General features: G+C 40.7%; 2 long non-coding RNA genes across 3 annotated transcripts; one reads left to right on the top strand and one right to left on the bottom strand.

Moving 5' to 3' along the window:
* Positions 1-1,586: 1,586 nt before the first annotated feature.
* Positions 1,587-13,716, bottom strand: LOC148665472 (uncharacterized). 2 transcript variants are annotated; one of them, XR_015936558.1, is made up of 4 exons: positions 4,768-4,875; positions 4,612-4,665; positions 3,687-4,052; positions 1,587-2,348 (listed from the first exon to the last, which is right to left on the bottom strand). It is a non-coding gene; the product is annotated as an uncharacterized LOC148665472 (long non-coding RNA). The 2 variants fall into 2 exon arrangements; XR_015936557.1 differs by lacking the exon at positions 4,768-4,875 and adding an exon at positions 13,632-13,716 and having other exon boundaries at positions 1,588-2,348.
* Positions 13,717-18,782: 5,066 nt separating this feature from the next.
* Positions 18,783-27,054, top strand: LOC148665473 (uncharacterized). Its single transcript, XR_015936556.1, has 3 exons — positions 18,783-18,934; positions 25,742-25,801; positions 26,406-27,054. It is a non-coding gene; the product is annotated as an uncharacterized LOC148665473 (long non-coding RNA).
* The last annotated feature ends 597 nt before the right edge of the window (positions 27,055-27,651 follow it).

Consider the following 27,651-nt stretch of genomic DNA (forward strand, 5'->3'; position numbering starts at 1 on the left):
AGAGGAGGTGGGATGTGTTGGTGTTTAGGGAGGCGAGGTGTGTTGGTGTGTGAGGATGAGAGGTGTCTTGGTCTGTGAGGATGAGAGGTGTGTTGGTGTCAGAAGAGGTGAGATGCATTGGTGCGTAAGGAGATGAGGTGTGTTGGTGTGTCAGGAGATGAGGCATGTTCATGTGTGAGGATGAGAGGTGTGTTGGTGTGTAAGGAGGTGAAGTGTGTTGGTGTGTGATGATGAGGGGTATGTTAGTGTGTGAGGATGAGAGGTGTGTTGGTGTGTAAGGAGGTAAAGTGTGTTGGTGTGTGAGGATGAGAGGTGTGTTGGTGTCAGAGGAGGTGGGATGTGTTGGTGTTTAGGGAGGCGAGGTGTGTTGGTGTGTGAGGGTGAGAGGTGTCTTGGTCTGTGAGGATGAGAGGTGTGTTGGTGTCAGAAGAGGTGAGATGCATTGGTGCGTAAGGAGATGAGGTGTGTTGGTGTGTCAGGAGATGAGGCATGTTCATGTTTGAGGATGAGAGGTGTGTTGGTGTGTAAGGAGGTGAAGTGTGTTGGTGTGTGACGATGAGAGGTGTGTTGGTGTCAGAAGAGGTGAGATATGTTGGTGTGTAGGGAGGTGAAGTGTGTTGGTCTGTGAGGAGGTGATGTGTGTTGGTCTGTGAGGATGAGAGGTGTGTTTGTATAAGAAGAGGTGAGATGTGTTGGTTTGTAAGGAGGTGAAGTGTGTTGTTGTGTGACGATGAGAGGTGTGTTATTGTGTGTGGATGAGAGGTGTGTTAGTGTGTGAGGATGAGAGGTGTATTGGTGTCAGAGGAGGCGAGGTGGGTTGGTGTGTGAGGATGAGAGGTGTGTTGGTCTGTGAGGATGAGAGGTGTGTTGGTGTGCGAGGAGGTGAAGTGTGTTGGTGTGTGAGTATGAGAGATGTGTTGGTGTGCGAGGAGGTGAAGTGTGTTAGTGTGATGATGAGGGTGTGTGTTAGTTTGTGAGGGTGAGAGGTGTGTTGGTGTGCGAGGAGATGAAGTGTGTTGCTGTGTGACGATGAGGGGTGTGTTAGTGTGTGAGGATGAGAGGTGTGTTGGTGTTAGAGGAGGTCTGGTTTGTTGTTGTGTAAGGAGGTGAGGTGTGTTGGTGTGTCAGGAGATGAGGCGTGTTGGTGTGTGAGGATGAGAGGTGTGTTGGTGTCAGAGGAGATGTGATGTGTTGGTGTGTAAGGAGGTGAAGTGTGTTAGTGTGTGATGATGAGAGGTGTGTTGTGTGAGGAGGTGAAGTGTGTTGGTGTGTGAGGATGAGGGTTGTATTGGTGTCAGAGGAGGCAAGGTGTGTTGGTGTGTGACGATGAGGGGTGTGTTAGTGTGTGAGGATTAGAGGTGTGTTGGTGTGTGAGGAGGTGAAGTGTGTTGGTGTGTGACGATGAGGGGTGTGTTGGTGTGTGAGTATGAGAGGTGTGTTGGTGTGTGAGGAGGTGAAGTGTGTTGGTGTGTGATGATGAGGGGTGTGTTAGTGTGTGAGGATGAGAGGTGTGTTGGTGTCAGAGGAGGTGGGGTGTGTTTTTGTGTAAGGAGATGAGGTGTGTTGGTGTGTCAGGAGATGAGGCATGTTCATGTGTGAGGATGAGAGGTGTGTTGGTGTGTGATGAGGCAAGGTGTGTTGGTGTCAGAGGATGAGAGGTGTGTTGGTGTCAGAGGAGGCAAGGTGTGTTGGTATGTGAGGCGGTGAAGTGTGTTGGTGGATGAGGGTGAGAGGGTGTGTTGGTGTGTGAGCATGAGAGGTGTGTTGGTGTCAGAGGAGGTCTGATGTGTTGGTGAGTGATGAGGTGAGGTGTGTTGGTGTGAGGAGGTGAAGTATGTTAATAAGCAAACGAGTCATGAGTTAGTGATTTATGAGTTGCGGTGGGTTGGTGTGGGGGAGATTAAATTAAGTAATTTGTTGTTAGATGAGAATTGTGACTGTGTCAGTAAGTGAATTGAATCGCCGTAATTCTTTCAAAAGAACTGTGTTCAACTCACCATCATAGCAGATGAAAGGAGCACGGTGAATGCAAACATTATCATCCCATTTTCCCCTTTTACTGTCCTGTAAGTACACAGCACCACAGCTCTGAATTCCACCCCCATTGTTCGGTTCCCCGGTGTCCCAGTTCTGGAATGAAAAGCTCTCCTGGTCTGACCATTTCCAGTCACTTCTGAAGAGGCCGATCCACACTTCATTGCCCTTTGCCGTGTCTTTGATCTTCTCATTCTCCCTCTGGCTCCTCACACTGACCAGGTCTGTGTGCTTCTCTCTACAGAATCTCTGAGCCTGTGGCCAGCTTCTTTGTTCCCGGATCAGAATGTATGTCAGTGCATCGACTGTTTCATCTGAATAGACAAAGGCTATGTGTAAATATACATGTTTTTTAATTAGATATACTATTTTTGTTTTAAAAAAGTATTGCAAAAATCATTGGACCATTTTTTTAAGTAGCCTTAAACTTTATTTCATAAATCCCTGCAAAAGTAGAAATTAATGTAGATGCTGTCATGGTTAACCCTTCATCTGTCATGTTATTGTCACACTGTAATGAAGTCAAAAGTTTCAAGTGTAACCAGGTGACAAAAAGTGTGTGCTGCATGAGTTGGATATATTAGTATTGTCAAGCAGGCTGGTAGATAGTTCCCAAGTACAAGTTGCTGTCTTTGTGTCCTGTGCATCATTTGGAAACTCTGTGACACAAACACTTCCCTAAGTCAAACATGGCCAGCCTGTCACCCTGTCAGGGAAGACCACATGGTCCTCTTCCTCCTTGGTTGCTATTCACTTGATTCTGGTCACACAAGCCACCAACTCTTCACTCCCTGTCTTCATTAGTCATTAGGCACTGAAATATTAAACCCTATTAACTTTATGTTGAACAATCCTTGATCTACACTTCACTAATCACTACTCACAGCCAGGCTTTCAATAGACTATCCAATTAGACTAGTCCAGGCCACCCAGTCACAATCTTCACTTCAACTCAGCTCTTGCACCAGTTTAGTTTTCACTAAGTAATTAGTAACTTTGCCCATCTTTATCTCTCCCTGCTCATCCTGTTTGGCAGACAGCTCTATAATCAGGTGATTTGTTGTTTTCTCTCTCACACACTCTGTGATCTCTCAGCTGGATGCTTATGTCAAGACAGAGAGAGTCTTTAGAACTCAACCGATGTCATCTAGACTCCTCACCCTTTTCTGTGAGAGAAAATTGCACAGTCACACCGACATGCAATGCACACTCCTTGAGGTCCAGTTCCAGGACCATTTTTTCTCAGGCCTCCCTTACTCAGTCCCCCAGGTCTATAAGCTAGCCCAATCCGCTCATAATAAAAACTCATTCTTCCTCACCTACCAGCCTGGAGTCTAGACACAGACTCCCTCCTACCTGGTCTTATAAACCTCTTAGTTAGCATGGAGGAGTGGGTATTTCCACACAGTCTTTATCCCAACATCTCCTGTTTCTCACATGGACTAACATTGCTAATGGGAATATGTATCAGCCAGGAAACTCTCAGCTCTCTGTGGCAGAAACTGAGAGACAGGTTACCTGGATTGAATATGAACGTGTCATTAAATAAGGAAAAATGTTGTGACAGAGAACGAGACAACCATGACTACAGCTGTGTGAAACATTAATCATTTTAAGGGTCTTAGTAAATAAAAAGAGACAGCTGTGGTTACCTTGATAGCAGATGAAGTATTTGATGTTACTGCAGGGTCTATCATTCCATGTACCTTGACTATCCATCGCTGCACAATCTTCATTCATTAACTGCTGATTGTTTGGTTCCCCACTATGCCAGTTGCGGAAACTAGCCTCAACTTCACTATAGAAATCACTGCCTGTCAGGGACCACTGCCATTCTACATACAGTCCTATCCAGGCCTGGAATACTGTGTCTGCATTGCTGAGAAGCCTGTCTAGCTGTTCCCTGCTGTGGATGGAGGCCAGGTCAATATACTTGTCTCTGCAGTAACGCTGAGCATCGGTCCAATTCAGCGGCGTGCTCACAAAGTGATACTGACGTGTGCGACACAAAGAGAGCCCTGGAAACACACAACACAACACATAAGGAGTTTCAGACAAGTACCGCAACCACAAAAAAGTCAGGATGACATCAGTGGATGAGGTTGGTTCAGGGCGGAAATCCGCTTTTCCACTTGTCTAATACTGAGTCATGTCAATGGGCTTTATATGTGCCTTCCACAGAAAGAAATTTGATATCAGATCTTTTGGAAAGTTTGTTTAATATGTTCACAGATACATTGTTTGGTGTATTGTCATCATCTTTTCCAGCTGCAGATGGTTGTCCATTAATGGCATTAGTGCTTTTTCATTACCAATTAATTATAATCTTCCTGCTTTTAACCTTCATGTTGGCTGTTGTTTGTATCTCTTTATTATCTTACTATATTATCTATATTGTATAAAGGGAAAGATATTTTTAAAGTAATTAATAATTAATTTTAAATAATGTATTCTGTATTTATATAATTTAATACTATAGTTATTATTTATTTAAATAAATAATCATTATTTTTAAACTATTATTTAAAGTTAATACACAGATAACAAAGAACAAGATATGCAGCAGAAAACACTGACCTGAGAACAGCAGGATGAGAAACACACTCTTCTCCATTCTTCTGGATTTCCAGTCTGGAAATGTATAGAGCAGCAAAGATATCAGGAATATAGAAAGAGGGAAAAAATAATAACATTGTGACATCAGAATCTAAACCTAATTCCCTAAAGGATTACCCAGGTTAACTGCATTTGTGTCCCAACAATACAGGAGATGCTGCTGATACCAATAGGCACTGGTATCACTCCAGAGCTGCAAGCCACTTGCTGTCATGAACACTTGAAGGCGATGTGAGAATGGACCTTTATAGTGTTATAAAGTAAAAGGAGGCTTAGTAAATTCATTTAGCAAGAAAAGTAACTGTGTTTTGTAAATATACTGTAACAATGGACTGGTTGGATAAAAGTTGCACAATTAAATTGGAACAATGAATACACAGATGTAGCCATTCTGTCACGACCACCAGGCAGTCAAGACCAACTCGTAAGCGAGCTAATCAGCCCCAGCAGCAGGTGATTATTAACAAACGCCGCCGCACGAGTTAAACCACCTGCGCACACTCACCGTGCAGTGCGCACTGCTATTTATACCATCTTCACCTGCTCCCCGTTGCTCGGTATTGAGTCTACTCCTTGAGAGCTCTACCTGGCGGTTTTCCCCGTATCTCGTTTATTCTGGATTATGGATTCCCCTTCTGCCTTTTCGACTTTGCACCTCGCCTCTCGCCTCGGACTGTTTGCTACCGGAGATCTTCCTGGATTACGATTTGCCTTTCGCCTTTTGACTACGTCCTTGCCTCTCGTTTTGGTTTGTTCGCCTGCCTCATCTATTACCCGTGCCTGCGTCTGCACAGGATCCTTGTATCTTCCCACCAGGGATTCCTAACAGAATACCGAGCCTCCTAACACATTCAGAGTGAGTGGTAAAACCCTGTGATGTGGGAATGGGGCTTCAGGTTGTCGCGGTACGTGATTCACTGGTCAAAGGTGATCGACAGGTGACACATGTGGTGCATTAGTTGTTATTGAAAAAATTGCTTCATTAAATCTCTCTACTGTGCATGTTTAAATGTGCTTAATATAGAATATGAATACAGAATTTTACAACTAAAGGGAACTTTTGGTAGCTGAGCATAAAAACAGCACGAGCATAATGTCTCTGAACATCAGAAATTATATTAATACTCTTTATGGCTGGTAGTCGTACCTAAAATAAAAAAAATACATAACTGTATTCCACCTTCTTCATTAACATTTTATGCATCAAAGTCTTTAACTCAATCACTTACTGTATTTATTTTGAAAAACATTTTATATGTGCTAGTTCTAACTATATTAAGTTGATATACAGATTCAGCTATTCAAAACGAGTAGGGTACGCTGGATTAAAACGCGGTGGGCATGTTGCATCACACCACATCATATCGCGTCATACCGTATAATACCACAATTATGATAATTGTATCCGGAATCACTGCCAGGTGGAGCTAATAAAGCTGAACCTATCCTGTACACAATTTGAGCTGTCGCCAGAAAATACATGGTTTTAAATCCTGATCACTGCTGAAGGACAATCTTTTTCCAATTAAGAATTTATGTTGTATACTCTTTAGACTTTTAATAATTTTAAACTGTGTATTACAGCATGTTAATCATTAAACATTAAAAAGTTGGTATATTTTATAAAAGCAAGGTTGCTCAGTTGGACAAAAGTACACAACATACCACCTTTATCATAAATATTTTAATTATGCAGATATATTTTATGCATCAAAGTCTTTACAGAAGATATTACTAATAGTATTAATAATGAATGACCTCGGACAAGCTGTAAACTCAAAGTATTACAGTGGTCCACTTTCTTTGTAACTGTCTTTGTAAACGAAAAGACCTTATTTTACATTGACAAAAAGTAACACCACGATACACCACCATAAATGATATTAATTTAGGAACATAAACATATAGTGTAAACTGTATATGGCTGGTATTGGTAGTTTGAAGAAAAACTATACACCAGTATTCCACTTTCTTCCTAAACATTTTTAGCATCAAAGTCTTACATGTGGTAAGATTTTACCACGTTTCGGAAACGTTTTTACATGCTCCTTCTGACCATATTAAGTTTATATACTTTGTGAAAAGTCATAAGATATTAACATTTTCTGTGAATGCGCTCATTATCGAGAGTAAACAAAAGCATACTTTTAGAATTTGGTTAATAGGGAATATAATATGGAATCATGTACCTAAAGAAATTAATAATGATATAATTATATTTATGTACTGTAGCTCAAATAGTAGTATAATACACTTTCTATGGATACATGTGCTTCTACGCAACGCAGAAAAACATCCACAAGTAACATTACCTAGCTAAGAGAGGACATTGGCTAGCCAATATGATAAATACAGTGGGAAAAAAGCAAAAAAGACCTGCTGATCTGTTATACAGACCAGGAAGAGAACAGAATATTATTTTTTTCTGTTCGAAATGTGTGTTGTCTTTATGAAATTCATGTATTTTAAACATTTAATGAAGAAGAAAAAAACTTACAGAAAGATACTAAGCTGATCACGAGATAGAAAGATCACCCGTTTTTCGTGCATAAAAAGTGGCTATTAACTGGGTGAACTGTTATTAACTGGAGTGAACTGGGTGAAAAATGAACATGAAACAAAACAAAAAATAAAAATAAGATGCAATCTACAGACATATTACAGACATTTACAACAAAGACATATCATAAAACATTTACATATACTGTTAATTTATTACTTTAAATATATACTTTAAATTATTGTAAATATATGACAAATATATTACTTTATTTTATATAGCATCTTTAAAAGTGGCATCTGAAAGCAATACAGATTCTGGCTGTCAAATTCTGAACATTATGGATAGTGCACAGTGTGGGTTTAATACCCCAGTGAACAGGATAATTCTAGAAAAAAAGCCTTTCTTGATTTATCTAATTCCTAGTTTCTCCAATTCCCTTTAAAAGAAACTATTATTCCACAATGCAGAGTACTACCTGGCTGGTATTTACATATGATATTTTGTGATTTAAACAAATTAACACAAGCAGTTTTTGAGGATTTAAGTGTTGGCTGAGTTATTGCAGGATGTAAGACTAGAGATGTAGGAAAATATAATTTGGGGGAAGGTTGAGGAATACACCGATAACAAGATCACTTCCTAATAGGGTTAGACATACTTTTGACAAAATTACAGTAGAAGTTATAGACTGCAGAGGAAGATGATGAAGTTAACAGACTGTATGTTTGCATAGATACTGAAACGAGTATTGTATTTTAGATTGTGTGTAGTTGCTAGCATTGAACTGTGTGTTGGATGCACATGAATTGAGGGAATGGGCAAACATAGCTGCTGCTGATCCACAGAGCCAGCATCTGAAGATGTTTATATATTAGAGGCAATTTGTTAAAATAACTAACTAGGTATAGAAACTGATGTGCAAGAGAGGTGGAAAGGCTGTTTCCTTAAGCCAGCAATATAAAATTATTTATCCTCAGTGAGATGCTGCCACCTCATAGTGGGTTTCTAACACTGTGTATAGTTCCATCCACACAGTGCCTTTACTTTCATCCATTTTCTAATCTCTTTGGATCCTATCCCAGCAAGCAACGGATGCAAGGCAGAATACACCCTGGACATACGCCTGTCCATTACAATGGCGCCTGTCCATTACAGGAAAGACAAACAGACACAAACACGCACATACACCAGGACCAGTTTTCCCATAAGCCAATTAACCTACCAGTATGTTTTGGACTGCAAGAGGAAATCATTTCACACATATGGAGAAAACCCATGGAAATCAGAGAGAGCATGCAAACTCCACACACACAGGATGGCAGGAATTGAACTTAGGGCCCCAGTGCTGCAAGATAGCAACACTAACCACATTACCACCATTAGAAATGGCTGCATAGCTTAGTTATCTTTCTAATTCACAGGTTTGCATGCATAATTTAATTTTGAAAGCCACTGAGACATCTAGTACTATTGTTGTATTTATTGAAAAAAACATACAAAAAGCATGCTAACAACTGTGCCATCCTATTCCTTAGTTAATACATTTTATTTTTTATAAACAGTTAACATTGTTAGCAAAATATTTTGAATTATATTTTACCCTATTTTTTCTTTAATTTTGTATTTAAATTATTTTCTGATAGTCTGATTTAATGTATATTTGAACAATGAAAATATCTTTTTACAAGATGCAGGGAAAAGTACAACAATTTATTACAGTGCTAAATTTAATATTATTGATTACTAATAGTAAAACAACTTTCAACGTACACAAAGATCCCCAATTCAATTGCAGCCTAAATGTTAGGCATGTTTTTTGCCTTATCTGTCTGCTGCTAAAAAATAATGCCCGGCTTTTCAATAGCAGTAGACAGCTCAGCTAAACAGGGAAGCAAACAATTATCTGCTGTCTGCTGCTGAGGCTGGGAGAGAAAATCACACCTGGCCTTTCAATGGAATTGCATTAATTGTGTTAATTTTCAGTATTTTATATTGTGTTCGATTCAAGTGAAGAAACATTTTCTAGATATTAGCTCATCAGTATAGTAGACGTTTATCTGTAAGATTGTCGGGACAGACAACTTACTGCACTATAGCTTTGGTAAAGAAATGGACTATGGCCAAAATCAAGAAGACTCTCTCACACCAAATGAAAAGAAATGGGAAGTCAACAAGAGACATTGTAAAGCATTTTGCTTCCATGGACATCTTTGTTTGTGAAAGCGCAGTGAGATGACATTAAAAGGGGAAAGAAGGCAAAGGGAGCACTTTGGATCAAGGCACCGTTTCTTTCAGGACAATGATCCAAAACACAGCAGCAAAGGTGATGATTAAAGCAAAGGGAGTAAAATGAGTGAACACTCCAGCTGAATCCCCAGATTTAAATCCAATAGAGATGGTACAGCATGGCATTCCCTGAAAGACTATATTTGGAGAAAGGCAAAACCTAGCAAAAACTGAGAACTGATCATTGAGATTTACAAGTTCTGGGAGGAAGAACTGACAGAACAAAGTTGCAACAATTTTATTGACAGACTATTTCGTGTTCTTCCTAAGATTGTTGAGCACAGTGGGGGACATTCATGAATGTGATTTCACAGATGCTTTTGTACTGTCTTGCATTGGCAGATTGAGAATCAATAAAAGTATTTAATTAACACTTGTTTGCGATTTTAATCAAAATGGGGGTAATGGGGACTCTCTATTATAAACGTAAATTTTGGGTTTAAAGCCCAAAAATAAATATACAGTAATAAATAACATGTTCTACCTTGACCTTTTTATTAAGCAAAAGACAAAAAGCAGATCAATGACTTTCTCTGCAAGCTAGTTGAAGTAAGTAGGAGACTCAACGCTCGAAGCCCAGCAGCAGCAACAATAATTAATACAGTGTGTATTCTCCTGTCATGGCATAAAATAGTACAATGCAGAGTACATAACGTGGTTATGTATCGGGAATGTTTGCAAATGTTGAGATTATTGTGCACCATATGTTTTGGGGAGCACATTCGTTTTCAATCAGGTAATTGCACATTTCTGCTGCCGTAGAGTGTTTTGGAATCGATATGCTCTCCCCGCATCGTTATCGACAATGAAAATGTCTGTGGAATAGGCATACTGTATAAATGATAAATTGGAATATATGGATATAATTATATTGTTATCAGTTTCTTTAGATATACGATTCCATATTATATTCCCTATTAATCAAACTCTTATGCATTCTTTTACTGTGAAACGAGCATAAGCATTTGCAGAAAAGGTTAAAACATTATAACTTTTTACAAAGTATATAAACATAATAAAGTCAGAAGGAACACGTAAAAACGTTTCCAAAATAACCACAGTATGTAACTGAATGAAAGACTTTGATGATTAAAATCTTTAGGAAGAAAGTGGAATACTGGTGTGTATTTTTTATTTAAACTTCCAATACCAACCATATACAGTTTACATAATATGTTTATGTTCATAAATTAAAATTGTTTATGACCTTTAGATGCATTATGGTCCTCTTCTTTTTATGCTCAGCTACTAAAATGTCCCTTTAGTTGTAAAATTGCATATACATATTCAATACTATGTGGATTAAAACATGCACAGTAAAGAGATTAAATTATGAAATTGTTTCGCTAACAACCAATGCACCACAAGTGCCCCTGTTGGTCAATTTGGCCACCCAAATCGCATACTGTGGGTAAATGTGGGTAATTACGGGCGGTACAAGGTTGTGCATTTTGAATGCCTGCATCTGTAGTGTTCCTGTCTTCTTTGGACAGCCATGACTCTTTGATTCCAATTTCAATGGCCATGCTGTGGTCACTGAGCCTGTCCTATCCAGGCAGTCACATCTCTCTGTGTCCAGTTTCTATGTCCATGCTGTGGTCACTGAGTTAGTCTTCTCTGGACATTCAGGTCTGTCTGTGTCCAGTTTCTTAGGCCACAATGTGGTCAATGAGCCTGTGTTCTCTGCACAGCCAAGTCTGTCTGTGTCCAGTCTCTATGGCCAGCGATCACTTAGCCTATCCTTTCTGGGCAGTCAGTTCTGTGTCCAGTTTGTATGGCCAGGCTGCTGTCACTGAGCCTGTCCTCTCTGCACAGCCATGTCTGTATGTATCTATTTTTATGTCCAGTTTGTGTTCTCTGAGTTTGTCCCGTCTGGACAGTCATGTCTCTCTGTGTCCAGTTTTTATGTCAAGGTCACTGAGTTTGTCCTCTCTGGACATTCTGGTTTGTCTGTGTCCAGTCTCTATGGCCAGTCTGCTGTCACTGAGCCTATCCTCTCTGCACAGCCATTTCTGTTTGTGTCCAGTTTCTACGTCCAGTTTGTGTTCTCTGAGTTTGTCCTGTCTGGACAGTCAGGTCTGCCTGTGTCCAGCTTCAATGGCCAGACTGTGGTCACTGAGCCTGTACTCTCTGGACAGCCAGGTCTGTCTCTGTCCAGTCTCTATGGCCAGGCTGTTGTCACTGAGCCTGTCCTCTCTGCACAGCCATGTCTGTTTGTGTCCAGTGTCTATGGAAAGGCTGTGGTCACTGAGCCTGTTCTATCTGAACAGCAAGGACTGTATGCATCCAATTTCTACATCCAGTTTGTGGTCTCTGAGTTTGTCCTCTCTGGACAGTGAGGTCTGCCTGTGTCCAGTTTCTATGTCCAGGCTGTGTTCACTGAGCCTGTTGTTTTGGTGCACTCAGATTTGCCTGTGTCCATTTTCTATTTCCAGGCTGTGGTCACTGAGCCTGTCCTCTCTGGATAGCTGGATCTATCAGGTCTTGTCAGTGTCTGTTTCTCATTGTTTTCTCTTTCACTGGTAATATATCTTAACTGTGACTTTTTCCTACACTGACAGGCTGAAGGAACTGAATCCCTGTCTTAAGGAATATTGTTCACTGACAGCCTAAATATGCTTAATCTCTTTAGACTTGAACAGAAAATACTATAAGTACATCTTATACAAGAACTTCAAAACCATTGAGACAGTCAACTTCGTCAATTTCTTCACAACAAATAACGACACACAAACCTGAGGCTGCCTGCAACACATTTAAAACTAAGAGGAGGTAAGTTTTTTTTAACGGCAATAGTTGGCACCATGACATGAATACAGTAAGAACGAAATGTCAAAATTTGACATGATCTGTTATCCTATTACTGCTTTGCATCCTATGTTAATTTATCATAAATGCTGATTAATTTACTGTGGGGTTTACCATATTTTACATGTAGTGCATTTCTACTGACATCACACACAAATCTATCAGTGGATTTTGACCTTTAAATCTTTACTAAAAGATCTGGTTTTCTAAAACAGTGACCTTAACATTGAGATTTTCCTTTTAAAAGCAAACAATGGTATCTGTCTGCCTTTTCACACCATAGCTAATTTTATAATCAAAAGAGTAGCTAAACTGAAACAAAAATTAAATGTAAAAGCACCATAAATTGAATGGTATAAAACTTAATGCATTTCTTGAATTTTAAAATAAGGAGTGATTCAATTGTCTTTGCACTTGTGCTGTAATAAGAAATAATGTTGAGATATTTTATGAGTGAAAATACTTACTAAATAAATATAATAAATTGTATGTTATTTCCCATTCCAGGCATTACAGTAAATGCTCTGTAACCTGTTCTCTTCTGTTTTAAAGAAGAAATATTCTGTCTAGAAAGCTGCTAATAGTAATTAAAACAATGTTATAATTACTGATATACATTTAGTTCATATATAGTTGCTAATTATATATATATAATTAGTATTATCAGCAATAGCTACAAAATACTGTAAAAAGTATGATGATTAATTATTATTTTATATGTAACACATACAGTTAAATGAAATACATTTGTGAATATAAAATGTATAGTTGCATGTTGTGTAATATTTTGATATCCTGCTATTAAGTTAAATTTGTATTATCTTTTTGCAGTTGGAATTTAACACCTGAGTTCTTCTAGAGCTGCAACACTCAAATCATTTCACAGACAATTTACTGAAACTGTACACATTCAAATATATTAAATCATTGTCTGCGTTAATTTAAATTCAGAACACTACACAAAGATCAAATTCTCCATTAACTGTATTAGTATCCGTAATTGAAAGAATAGCGAGTAGAACATCAGAATTTCCTAAAACTAGCAATATTCTAGCAATATGAGTCACACTCAGAAAATCAAAATGGAAATAAACAAAGTATGTCTTGAAACATACATAAAAGCAACATCTGTCTTATCTGCTGTCACTGTTTCATATAATGTGGACTTTCACCCTGATTCTCTATTTAATTTTACTTCAATAATTTAAGAGGCTTTACCCAAAAGCACACAGACAGTAATACATCAAATGTATCGTAAAAAAATGGAACACCAACCACCTATGACACAGCCTCTGGAGATCCTCATCCTGACTGCCTGTTACAGAATCAGTGCCTCCTTCTGACCAAGATCAGAGGACAAATACTGTAGAAATGGAACACTTACTGGAAAGACAGAAGATGGACAGGCAGCTCTCCATTGTCGTCAGGACAGAGCGCAGCTGAGACCCCTGTCTTCACCCTGAGCCCACAGGGCAACTGAGCTGCTGCTCCGTACCCCAGACCCCCAGTAACAACGCAGCCCCCCACCCCGCCAATCACACACAGCAGTTCCTTTTCAGATTGACAGCAGGAACCTCTCACACAGGCGGGACGCCAATCAGACAGGGCCCTTTCAATCTTCTCCATATATATCACAGCCACATCACTGTTTCCTCTCCCTGAAGACACTCCCAGCAGTGCGGAAGAGAGGAGAGGCAGGAGCAGCTCTGTGTCTCACTGGAGGAAACACAGATACAGATACAGACAGCAGGGCTGCAGGTGCTACAGGGGCAGGAAGAGCTCAGATATTAACACTGAAAAATCTTTGCAGTTGTAGACAAGTATTATAATTGTAAATCAGAATCAAGATAATCAATTATGTATATATGGTCCTGTGATTCTTGCTGTCTGTGTCTGGCAGTGTCCAGTGACTGGTGTCCTGAATATAGTCCTGCGTCTCTTGCTGACTGTGTCTGGCAATGTCCAGTGACTGGTGTCCTGAATATAGTCCTGTGTCTCTTGCTGTCTGTGTTAGGCAGTGTCCAATGAATGGTGTCCTGCAGTGAGTCTTCTGGTCCTGGTCAAGGACAGTGTGAGGAGAGCCTGTGCTCAAGATGGCAGTGAGGTCACTCAGGTTAGCACAGGAATACAGAGACAAGGTGGACTGAATAAGAACTGGCTATCCTGTGGCTATGAGCAGAGCCCAACAATTTAAATAAAAAAGAAAGAAAAGCCCAGCAGTGACTGTCCCCTCTATATGGAGCCTGGTGGACAGCAGCTCTTCCAGTTGAGTCCCTCAGACCCTGAGTCTGTCCCTGAGCAGCTCCAGTCCACACACATGTTCCAGCCCCTCCAGCTGTGGTCCCAGTGTCTCTCTCTGTGGAGCTGACTGTTTGATTGAGACTCTGTAACAGCACAGTGGAGCTGAACTGATACTGATACCCTGATACACCCACAGGCTGAACACAGTGAGGACACAGCTCACCAACCTCCTTATTATTATTAGTGGTAGTAGCAGTAGTGTCATTGGCAGCAGTATTAGTAGCAGTAAGAGTCCTACTTCCAGCAGTAATAATAGTAGTACTAGAAGCTTTAGTAACATTAGTAGTTGCAGTAGGAGTAGCAGTAAAAGCTTATCAGTTGCTGTTGTATCAGTGGCAGTAGTAGTAGTAGCTGTAGTACCAGTAGTAATAGCAGAAGCATTAGCAGTAGTAACAGTAGTAGTATTAGTAGTTATGCTGTATTTAAACTCTTTAGTTCAACAATTTAGTAGAGTTGTGTTGCAGCTTCGCTATAATAACTGCAGCAGCAGGGGCAGAAGAGCAGGATCAAAAGTCAGAGAAACAACAAAATGAGAAAATAGTCCTTGTTAATACACCCAGGCTGAACAGTGAGAACACAGTTCACCCCCTCCTTATTAATAGCAGCACTGACAGCAGTAGTAGAAGTTACAAGAAGGTACCTGCAGCAGTACCCACAGTAGTACTAGTAGCTTTAGTAGCATTGGTAGTAGCACCAGTAGCAGCTGTCATAGGTGTAGTAGCAGTAGTAGCTGAAGTAATAGTAGCAGTACTAGCAGTAGTAGTAGTAATAGCAGCAGTAGTATTTGTTGCAGATTAACCATAATAACTGCAGAAGCAGTATTAAAGTATTAAAAAACAACAAAATGATTAACTAGAAACAATCAGTCCTTGTTAATACAGCCGAACAGCTGTGATTTAAGCCATCAATCCCTGTTAGGCCAGGATGAAATTCATATAATGAAATTTCATATAATGACATGACAACATAATTTTACAGAGGGACATATTATTTCATTAAAACTGCACTATCTCTTCACTCCCCTGTCCTTAGGAAATGGGCCTGTTTCATCAGAGCTTTACTGGAACTGCTGGTCAGACTGCAGTGAGTCTGTGGTTTGTGCTCCTCTGAGCTCTTCCAGCACAGGAAGCCAGGCTGTACTGTGAGGCTGTGGGTGTCACTGTGATGTGGCAGCTGAGAGCTGAGCTGTACAGGAAGACACACAGGAGAGCCCAGTGTTCAGAGCTCCAGTGCTGTACAGGGACACACAGGGAGCCCAATGTTCAGAGCTCCAGTGCTATACAGTGTGACACGTCCTCTCCCCACACAACTCTCTCGGTGTGTCTCTCAGGGTTGAACAGGAGGGGCTGTTCCTGTCAGAATGGAGGCTGACTCTCAGAGGCAGCTGAGAGCTGAGCAGGGAGACACACAGTGCAGCTCCTTATTAGTAGTAGTGGTAGTAGCAGTAGTGTCAGTGGCAGCAGTATTAGTAGCAGTAACAGTACTACTAGTAGCTTTAGATACATTAGCAGTAGCTGTAAAATGTTATTAGTTGCAGTTGTATCAGTGGCAGCAGTAGCTGTAGTAGCAGTAGTAGCACTAGAACCATGAGCAATAGTAACAGTAGTAGTAGTTATACTGTATTTAAAATCTTTAGTTCAACAATATAGTAGAGCTTTGTTGCAGCTTCACTATAATAGTTGCAGCAGCAGGAGCAGAAGAGCAGGAGTTAGTTTCAAAGTCGGAAAAACAACAAAAAGAAAACATCAGTAATTGTTAATAGACCAAGGCTGAACAGTGAGAACACAGCTCACATCCTTCTTATTAATAGTAGTAGAAGTAGTAGCAGTGGCAGCAGTAGTAGCAGCAACAGTAGTACCTGCAGCAGTAGTAACAGTAGTACTAGTACCTTTAGAAGCATTAGTAGTGGCAGTAAAATATTACTAGTTGCCATTGTATCTGTAGCAGCAATGGTAGTACTGTAGCTGTTATAGTTGTAGTAGCAGTAGTAAGTGTAGTAATAGTAGCAGTATTTGCAGTAGTAGTAATAGCAGCAGTAGTATTTGTTGCAGCTTCACCATAATAACTACAGGAGCAGGAGTCTGTTTCAAAGTATTAAAAAACAACAAAATGATTAACTAGAAATAATCAGTCCTTGTTAATACAACCAAACAGCTGTGATTTAAGGCCACAATTCCTGCTGGGCTAGCATGAAAAATTTTCATATCATGACATGACAGCATATTTTTACAGAGGGACATATTATTTTCAGTAAAACTGCTCTTTCAGTAAAGACTCCCCTGTCTTTAGAAAATGGGCCTGTTTCATCAGAGCTTTACTGGAACTGCAGGTCAGCAATGAGTCTATGGTTTGTGCTGTGATGTGCAGTGCACTGTGATGAGGCGGCTGAGAGCTGAGCTGTACAGGAAGACACACGGGGGAGCCAAGTGTTCAGATATCTAGTGCTGTACAGAGACACACAGGGAGTCCAGTCAGAGCTCTATTGCTGTACAGTGAGGCACACAGGGGAGCGCAGTGCTCAGAGCTCTACAGGGTGACAGGTCTTCTCCCCACACAGGTCTCTCAGTGTGTCTCTCAGGGCTGAACAGGAGGGGCTGTTCCTGTCAGAATGGAGGCTGACTCTCAGAGCTCCAGTGTCAGTATGAGGAGAAGCTCTCAGACCTGACTGCTGCTAGAGCCTCTGAGTCTGAGTGGCCATGAGCACTGAGCTCCTCAGCAGCTGAGGAAAGCCTCCTGTCTCCTGTGGTCACAGTGTGGTTGAACACCTGCACTGTCTCTCTCGCTGTGTATGCTCTTATCTGTCTATCTCTCTCTCCTCTTCTCTCACTCTGACAGTCTGTGCAAAATATCTGAAGGGGATGTAACATCACATGACAAAGGATAAACATTCTCTGAGGTAGAATAAAAAAACAATCCCTTCTCAGTCAGATTCACAGCTCAGACTCACACACAGAACTCTGGGTCCCTCAGTACTTTACCCAAACTCCTCCGTACTGAACAGACAGTAGCTCATCTTCATTCTTTTCTCTGTCCTGACAATCCAGAACCAGAGGACATTCAGACAATCAGTGCTGCTACATGAATAATATCAGATAGAACAGCCTGGACTCAGGTCACATCTTCCCCTTTTCTCCTTCCTCCCAGCCCTCTCAGAGACAGAGCAGAGCTCATGGTTCTCCTCTCTGTGAACTGGGCTGAAGGGTCACTCATCTGGCAGCTGTGGGCTCTGTTCCAGGTCAGAAGCTAGAAGCTTCTATTAACCCTTTCCAGGACCCCCAGCCCTTCAGTATTACTGTCTTGATTCATTGTCTTTACTGTAAGTCAGCCTCCAAACCTCTGTCAGAAGTGTTTGACTGACAATTGAGCAAAATGTGATTATCTCTTATTATTACTGTAACGCATACGGCCTCCATTGCAAGAGCTGAGCTGGCTTACTGCCCTTCCCTGTGAATAGCAGGGGCCGCAGCCGCTGGGCTGAAGGGAAATTTCTCTTTAGCTCAAGAGGCTGGGTCCCTGTTGAGTGACACTGGAGGCCCAGGTTCGAGTCCCCCATGGTGGGGGGCCGACCTGATGGGGCAGTGGCGAGGGTGCACACGTGAATCCCGTAGTGTTACATTATTTTTACTTATTTAATGAACAGCAGTATTGCCACTCTTATCAGTGTATTATGATTCTCGGCAGCAACAGACCGATGGTCGTGTCTACAATAGTGACCAATTGACCAGTCTGTAGCTCTGAGCAGTGAGACTCAGATCACACAGAAGACCTATCTGTGTGTGATTCCTCACTAGCCCTGGGATTCAGCTGTTATCGCACGTCTCTCACAGAGAGTCTTATAAATATACAGTTAAAGAGAGTTTGATAAAAGTTATACAATTAATTAAATCATCAAACCGGCTGAGGAACTGAGAGCTCGAGTGGAAAAATAACCAGGAGATTTACTTAAACCTTCTGGATCAGGAGTCTGATCCTCCTGGCTTCTATTCTGTGGAGGTTCGTGTTAAACGCTTAAACGCGCTTATTACAGAGACTTGCGCTCTTTGTCTTTTACAGGAGTATGCTTTATAACGCGTTAGTCTGTAGTAAACTATTTTTTTCTGTTTTCATCAATTTGATTTCTCGGTTTGTCACTTCTCCTTCTACATCTCTTTTTTGGAGATGTTATATCTGTAAGAAAAGACCCCCGGGCTCCGCACGGGAGTCTCCTCCAGCGGAGAAAGAGCCCTGTGACGTCACAGACACGAGCCAGAGCGCCGGGATCAGAGAGCGAGAACGTGGAAGGCGCGAGGAGCGCACGGAGGAGAGTTATTGATCACCTATCTATCGACAATCAATTAATTCAACTGAAGAACCGTAGAATAAACGAATAATTTCGCCGATTGGTGAGTATTGATTCTTTTCCCGTTCTTGACCCTGTTTTAAATATCTAAAAAACAGTCAATACAGCTTGTATCAATCAATTACCACAGTGCGTTTAGTGTTAATAATGTTAAATCCGGAATTAAAGAATGATTATTCAAATTATTATTTAGGTAATTGTATCCTAGAGCTATAAAATTATATTCCAAGTTGATACATTTATGTAAATAACAGTTTAAATGCATGTTTCCGCTGTTTACAAATTATAAGTATGGTAACCACGGCGACAGGCGCCACGTCACTGTGCCCGGGTAGGTGTCTCACCTTCGTCTCAAAGAGTGTATTACTAATACTAATACTAGTGTCTTCATGTTAATATTAGTGAGAGTACAATCAGTAGTTTTAATATTAATGCTAGTGTTCATGTGAGTATTAATGGCGCTACTGAGTTTTAATGCCAGTATTCATCTTAATATTAGTGATAATTATAGTTACTGTTAGAGTACACTAGTTAGAATACACTAGTAGTCATGTTAGTTTTAGTAATAGCATTACTGTTATTATTAGTATTATTAGTGTAGTAGTAGTTTGTGTCAGTGTTAATGATAGTGTAAGTCATACTGGACAGTTCTTTCTGGGCCCTTTCCAGACGACACGATCAGGAGGAAACACTGGGGGAAAAGTCATGCAGGAGACGGGAATGGAGACGGGGGCGTGTCCTTGGTGTGCAGGTGTCCAGGGGTAGTGAGTCCGGGGTGAACAATCCATGAAGAAATCCAAATGGGTAATTCAAGACGGTCCACGGCCAGGCAATCCATCCGGGGGAAAAAGAACGGGACCCGGGTCGGAACCAGCGGGGGGGATCAGGAACAGAAAGTTCATCATCACGGAGCCAGACGCAGGAGGACCCGGGCTCTCACGAAACGGGATTCATTGAACAGCCTCGAATGACATCTGTGTCTGGCTTTTAAGGTGGAACTGAAGAGGGCGCGGAATAAGGAACAGGTGTGGGTAATGGGACAGAACGAGGAAGGGCTGGAGAGCCCTTAACAGGAGGAGTAGCGATCGTGACACATACTGATAGTACTACTGTTGTTATTAATGGAATTTGTGTTAGTGTTAGTGTTAGTGTTAGTTTTAGTGTAACTGTAGGTAAGAATGTATGTGGTGCCTGTCAGTGTGTGGGTGTGTGTATCTGTGAGTTTGTGGTGATTGTGTGGGTGTGTGTCTGTGCATGTGTGATGTCTGTGAACATATGGGTATGTGTGAGTGTGTGGTAATTGTTAGTGTGTGGGTGTGTGTCTGTGAGTATGCATAGTGTCTGTGTGTCTATGTGAGTATTAATGGCGATAGCACTACTGATAATTTTAGTTTTAATGCTAGTATTCATGTTAATATTAATGAGAAATGAGAGTATATCTATTAGTTTTACTAATAATACTAGTATTCATGTGAGAATTAGTGATGATAGAGGTACTTTTAATTTTAATTTTAACACTAGTATTCATGTTAGTGTCAGAATATTAACATTAGTTTTTGTGATATCATTACTGTTATTATTAGTATTATGTGTGTAGTAGTTTGTGTTATTTTTAGTAATAATGATAGTTTAAGTCTTAGTAATAGTGTTACTGTTGTAATATTAGCAGTTTTTATGTTAGGGTTATAGTTTAACTGTAGGTAAGAGTTCATGTGGTGTCTGTCAGTGTGTGGGTGTGTACTGTATCTGTGAGTATGTACAGATGCAGCCATTCAAAATGGGTGAGGTATTTCGCGGCATACCCCGGTGGGCGTGTCACAGTATCACGCGGTATCACGCATTTCACGTGTGTCACGTGACTAACTATCCGGCGTCGCCTTGTAAAACCGCCAGGGGGAGCTTAACCTCTCATGTACAGCATTTGAGCCTTTAATTTTGAACTGTGTATTACAGCATGTTAATCATCAGTCATTAAAATGTTGGTATATTTTATGAAAGCAAGATTGCTCAGTTGGACAAAAGTACACAACCTACCTTTATCAGAAATATTTATGCATCAAAGCCTTTACTGAAGATATTACTAATAGTATTAATAATGGATGACTTTGGACAAGCTGTATACTCAAAGTATAATTTCTTTAGCACATTTGTACAAGCACTTGGAATCTGTCCAAGCCATACTTTGTCAGGCATTTTGTTTTACTTCAACGGGGCATAAAAACTTCCTTGCTTTTAACAGGGCGTTTCATAATTTCTAGCTACAAAAATGATTTAAAATGCGACACCTATCATTCAACTAGAGCTTAAAATATCACAAGGAAAAATACACACCGGTATTCCATTTCTCCCTAAACATTGTAAGCTTCGAAGTCTTTAACTAACGTGATACCGGAGTCAACAAGCATACTTTTAGAATTTGATTAAAAGGGAATATAATATGGAATCACGTATCTAAAGAATTTAATAACGGTATGATTATATCCGTGTACTGCGGCAGGGCTGTGTAGGGCTGTTTCGCCTGCCTGATCATGCGAGCTCTCTTGTAGCCTACTGGTCTAGGTGCGTGACTACCAACTGGCAGGTTGTGTGTTTGAATCCAGCTGGTGCTGGACTTTCATTTTAACAAACATTTCTTCGAAAAAATAGGTAAGCGATATTATGGACAATCAATTGACTTTTATATTTCAAAATATCGCAACATGATCGATATTTGCGATATTTTGAACATATCTTCCCTTCTGACAGCGGTTCCTGCTTCTATTGTGTGTGTGTGTGCAACAGTAAATTTTTATAGAGAAATGGAGGCTGGACAGTATGCGTTACAATATAAACATTTATATTGATTTAAATCATGTTCTGATTTAAATCGCAAACGCGTGTTTAATTATGTGTTTTTTAATCATGATCAGGCTAATGCATTTCTACATTTTCTGTATGAACCAGCTTAGAGGTTCATACAGAAAGACAGCTTGTGTTTAAATTGAGTGTAAGGTAATTTATGCTTCTAAAGTCATGGTCAGTATTGTTGTACTGTGCTGTACTGTGTCACTATTTTATAGCGTTTTTATTGCGTTATTAAATCCGGTGGCGCTGTGTTAGTTTCCTGACTCACATTATTTAAACTGCGACACTGATCATTCATCTCTAAATAAACTTTATTTTATATAGCGTTTTAAGCGAATAGGTAATTAGATTGCTCATAAACCTAATCACTTTTTTTACATAAACACAGCGTGATTGCTCTCTGAAAATGCTTTTCCTTTATTTTTAAAGTAGGCTCAGATTTCAACTATAGATCGTATTATTATAAACTTTCTTGGAAAAATGTATTTTATGTAAACCATGTTTGCTATTAATTCATTTAGGGCTAAAATACGTTCATTGTCTTCTAATCGAGTTGAGTTGACATTGGAAGCCTGCCACACCCGGACCGTTAAACCAACGCATTAGCACGTCAAAGCCCATTGAGCCAGTATTGGCTTTAGTATCCCCCCCTTCTCCCCTCAATTCAATTCAATTCAAGGTGTTTTATTTGCATGACAGATGGGTACAAGCAGTGTTGGGTACTGTATGTATATTGTAACGCTTACGGCAGACAGGCACTGTGTAGGAGCCGACGCACCAGAGCAGCGCCTGCAATTTTTATATTTATAACTTAGTTTTTAAAATTAGTCAAGCAATACGAAGCATCTCCTTTTACTTAGTGCCTGAGCATACTGCAACGCGTGTGAAGCCCATAAACGATATTAATTTTGGAACTTAAACATACAGTATATGGCTGGTCTCGGTACTTTAAAGAAAACATACACACCAGTATTCCATTTCTCCCTAAACATTTTAAGCATCGAAGTCTTTAACTAACGCGATACCGGAGTCAACAAGCATACTTTTAGAATTTGATTAAAAGGGAATATAATATGGAATCGCGTATCTCCAGAATTTAAAGACCAGACAATCGCAAACTCGTTTTCAATAAAATTATTTTATTCATTCAGCATTTTGTGAGAGGGACATCCAGCAGGGAGAGACACACACACCGGTTTTCATTGACAACATTGTTTTTTTTTCAATTCCTCTTGTCTAACAGGAATGTTTTGTTTGTGGACAGACTGTTAGACAAGAGGAAAAGACCGCCTCCTTCTACGAAGCATTTCGTTGATCCGATCACAAATTCTTTTCCAGTCGTACGCAGCAAGGGTTGAGAATCTCCGATTCACCATCGTACTAATGGTTTCCCAGAGATTGCAAGGCAAGGCACTTTTGCCTCTGGACCCATCGAAATTTACAGACGTGGTCCACCCCCAGTAAATTTCAAAAGTCACAAGATTTCGAAACACGAGGGCGGCGTAGCGGTCGGCTCTTGCTTTCCCGTCTATGCCGATGCACTGCAAGTACAACCCCCCCTCCATCTCCTGGGTGATGGGTAGCAGTTGGACATCTGGGAGAATTATTCGTCCCACTGGCGTCTGTGAATTCCGCTGTGCTTCCTGGGGGGAGATAGCCGGTGGGGACAGCATCAACAGATTCCTGCGCGGTGGTGAACTGAGAGGCCGGGATGGAGTGTCCTGAGGCGGTGTGTGCTCTGCGGGGGGCAAATGACTTGTATGTACTTGATATCTCTAATCAATCCACAGGTCCCAGCACAAAACAAAAGTAAAACGCATACCGTTTCGCGCTTCTTATTAGTTGCTCAAAAGTAATTTGACCGTATGAAATGCATAATATAAACCTAGAAACATATACGTGAGCAGTACTTAAGCACTGTAGTATCGGTGTTAAGACATACCTCTCAAATACTGTAAATCAAGTTAAAAATATCTCAAGACCGATTCTGGTCATAATGAAACCATGCAAGGGAGTTTTTATGTCCGTTGCAGTTCTTTTGCAACATGAATATAATTATATCGTTATTAATTTCTTGAGATACGCGATTCCATATTATATTCCCTTTTAATCAAATTCTAAAAGTATGCTTGTTGACTCCGGTATCACGTTAGTTAAAGACTTCGAAGCTTACAATGTTTAGGGAGAAATGGAATACCGGTGTGTATTTTTTTCTTTAATGTACCGAGACCAGCCATATACTGTATGTTTATGTTAAGATTTCCCTTCAGTGGTAAAATTAGATTTGAATATTCAATACTTAAATGGGCACAGTTAAGACATTAAATATACATATTGTATACAGTACAGTTTGCATACGGTAATATGTTTATGTTACGCGATTAAAAAATAAATAAATAAAACTGGAAGGCCCAGCACCACCATTATGTTTATATGGTTGTTTTTGTTGGTTGGTTGTTATTATGGCTATTAATAATACGATCTATAGTTGAAATCTGAGCCTAAATAAAAAGAAAAAGCAAGTGATTAGGTTTATGAGCAATCTAATTACTTATTCGTTTATAACGCTATATAAAATAAAGTTTATTATTAATTTGCTGGACAGAGCGGTGAACATTATAATGCATAAGACAACGATAACGATCCTGATCAGTTTAGAAATCTGTGTACGCTGTAAGGTTTTTACTTCTTAAACTTTTAAAATACACGTTTTGAATAGAAAGAAATCCTCTTCCTGGTAGTGTGTATAGCACACCAGCACGTCTTTTTTCTCCAATCAGAGGGGTGTCAGATAGTGTCAGCCAATCACCATTCTGCGTTGGGTAGCAACGGGTGACTGTTCTCAGGCGGAAGATGTAAACAGCTTAATGTTCGTGTTAAATAATTTTTTTTTAATTCAATTAAACGGGCACAGTTAAGACATTAAATATACATATACATACTGTATACAGTACAGTTTGCATACGGTAATATGTTTATGTTACGCGATTAAAAAATAAATAAAAATGAAAAGTCCAGCACCAGCTGGATTCGAACACACAACCTGCCAGTTGGTAGTCATGCACCTAGATCAGTAGGCTACAAGACAGCTCGCATGATCAGGTAGGCGAAACAGCCCTACACAGCCCTGCCGCAGTACACGGATATAATCATACCGTTATTAAATTCTTTAGATACGCGATTCCATATTATATTCCCTTTTGATCAAATTCTAAAAGTATGCTTGTTGACTCCGGTATCACGTTAGTTAAAGACTTCGAAGCTTACAATGTTTAGGGAGAAATGGAATACTGGTGTGTATTTTTTTCTTTAAAGTACCAAGACCAGCTATATACTGTTTGTTTACGTTCCAAAATTAATATCGTTTATGGCCTTCACACGCGTTACAGTATGCTCCTATTCTTTTTATGCTCAGCTACTAAGATTTCCCTTCAGTGGTAAAATTCAATATCTACAACGGGCACAGTAAAGACGTTTACAGTAAGTCTTTCTACAACAGACCAACGGACCACGAGTGCCCCTGTTGGTCAACCAATCATGCACCGCGGTATCGCGTGTCATCATACCTGCGGTATCTGTACCGTGGAGTCTGTACCGCGCACTTTGAATGGCTGCATCTGTACAGGGTCTATGTGTGTGTCTGTGAATGTGTGTGTGCACGTGTGTGGGTGTGTGTATGAGTGTCTGATTGTGTGTATAAATGTGTATGATGTCCGTGAGTGTGTGTAGTGTATCTGTGCGTGGATGTGTGTAAGTGTGTGGGTGTATATCTGTCAGTATTTGTGAATGTGTGTGGAAGTGGACTTGGACTCCAATGTTGTGTCTGACAAAAACCCATCGCAGTAGCAGGGCTCTGCCGTCCTTTCTTGGGGAAGAGAAGACTGTATCTGACAGTGTGTACATCTGTGTGTGTGTTAGTGTGTGGGAATGTGTGTCTGTGAGTCTGTGTGCTTTTGAGTCTGGTGCAGACCGTGTTTGTAACAGAACTGTGTCTGTTGTCCCCACTTCAGGAGGTAACAGGTGACTCAGCCAACACAGGTTGCGGAGCCAGACCCAAGACCCCAAGAGCAGTGAGTCTGCATTATTATTCTTATTTTTCTTATTATTATTATTAGAAGTGAGAGGGTGTGTGTGTGTGAGTGAGTGAGTGTGTGAGACAAGGGGTCTCAAACTCCATTCCTGAGGGTCTGGTGTTTCTCTTGGTTTCCTGTCCAGAGGTCTTGGTTACAAAGTTGATCTAACTGTTTCATTAAACAAAAATGATTCTAATACCTTTATCCAGGCCTAAATATTAAACTGTACCTTGAATGTTTTGAGTTAAGTTTTCAACAGTGTGAGACATTAAAATATATTATTGAACACATTATTTCCACCTCTTAATAAGAACATAATTAGCTTAATTGGTTAATTGGCTAGCCCAAGTTCGAAAGAAATCCTGAATATGGCCCTCCCTGGACTGGAACTGGGCTTGAGACTCCTGTACTAGCAGACCTGGCCTCTCGTCAGGTCTTGGCAGGGATGTTGGGGATCATGAAGACAGATAGCTGAAGGCTGGACACTGCTTCTGGATCGAAGACGAGAGGCCACTGTGATGTAGGGTCATTTTGGCACATGATGATGATGATGAAGGTGTGTTTGTGTGACTGGCTGGTAACTGTGTTTCCTGCTCCCCAGCACTGCCGAGAGAAACTCACTCAAGGTGAGAGAGGAATGGTTGAGCAGAGAGAGGAGTGTCGCACTGAGGCCTGGGGCAGATTCCAGAGGAACATGAGGATTGGCTTCAACAACATGGCTAGTCAGCTTGTTTCACACCCCCACTCTCCTCTGTGTAAAATAGTGCCTCCTGCCCTTTAGTTTTAAATGCTCTTCAGTTCAAGTTGTTGTGCTCACAACATGTGTTAAGGAGCATGTAACAGGTTTATTCCATGCTGAAAAGAGAAGAAAGAAAACAATGTTTCGACCGTGGAGCCTTAAGGAGATTGACCTCCTCCCAGTAGGCCCTCATCATTCCCTGTGATCTGACCTACAACTGTGGTGTCATCGTCAAACTTGATGATGGAGTTGGTGTTGTGTTTGGCCTTACAGTCATGGGTGTAGAGGAAGGACTAAGTAATGGACTAAGCACACACCCCTCGGGGACCCCAGTGTTTGGAGTTAGTGTACTGGAGGTGTGATTTCCAAGCCTGACAATCTGTGGATCTGTTGGGCCAGTAGGCAAATTGGAATGGGTCCACTGTGTCTGGAATTGTGTCCTCAATGTGCCCCATGACCACCCTCTCAAAGCACTTCATCATAACAGGGGTTAGTGTCACCGGGCAGTAGATGATGGTGGTTGTCTTGTAGCACGTGGGGACTACAGCTTGGGCCAGGGACATGTTGAAAATGTTTGTGAATGCACCTGCCAGTTGATTGGCGCCTGCTCTGAGGACACGACTGGGTATGCTGTCAGGTCCTGCAGCCTTGCGTGTGTTCACTTTTAGCAGAGATCTCCTCACCTCATCTGCAGACAGCGAAAGCAGCTGGTCAGCCGTGGAGGGTGAAGCTCTGTTGAATGGTTCTGTGTTGCTGGCTTCAAACCGAGCCTGAAAGGTGTTGAGTTCGTTAGGCAGGGAGGCATCAGATGGGCAGATGCACAGATGTTCTTCCTTTTGTAGTTTGTGAGGGCCTGTATATCTTGCCACATGCACCGTGGGTCATTAGTGCTGAAGTGTTCCTTTAATTCCTGTTTGAGTGTGTTTTTTGCAATACTCTTCTTTAGATTAATCAGAATCAGTTTGCTGGTTGCTTGCTTGTATATAAGGTTGATTAACCCTGTATCCGGGGCTCAGCATTGTCAGATTTGTAACATCTCCAGTGTCAGCTTGTACAGTCGGACCTGCTCCAGCACTTAAGCTTTCGGTTTCTTGGTTGTGGATCTTTG

This window comes from Lepisosteus platostomus, chromosome 5 (assembly GCF_059453375.1).
Source record: "Lepisosteus platostomus isolate fLepPlt1 chromosome 5, fLepPlt1.hap1, whole genome shotgun sequence".
NCBI lineage: Eukaryota > Metazoa > Chordata > Actinopteri > Semionotiformes > Lepisosteidae > Lepisosteus > Lepisosteus platostomus.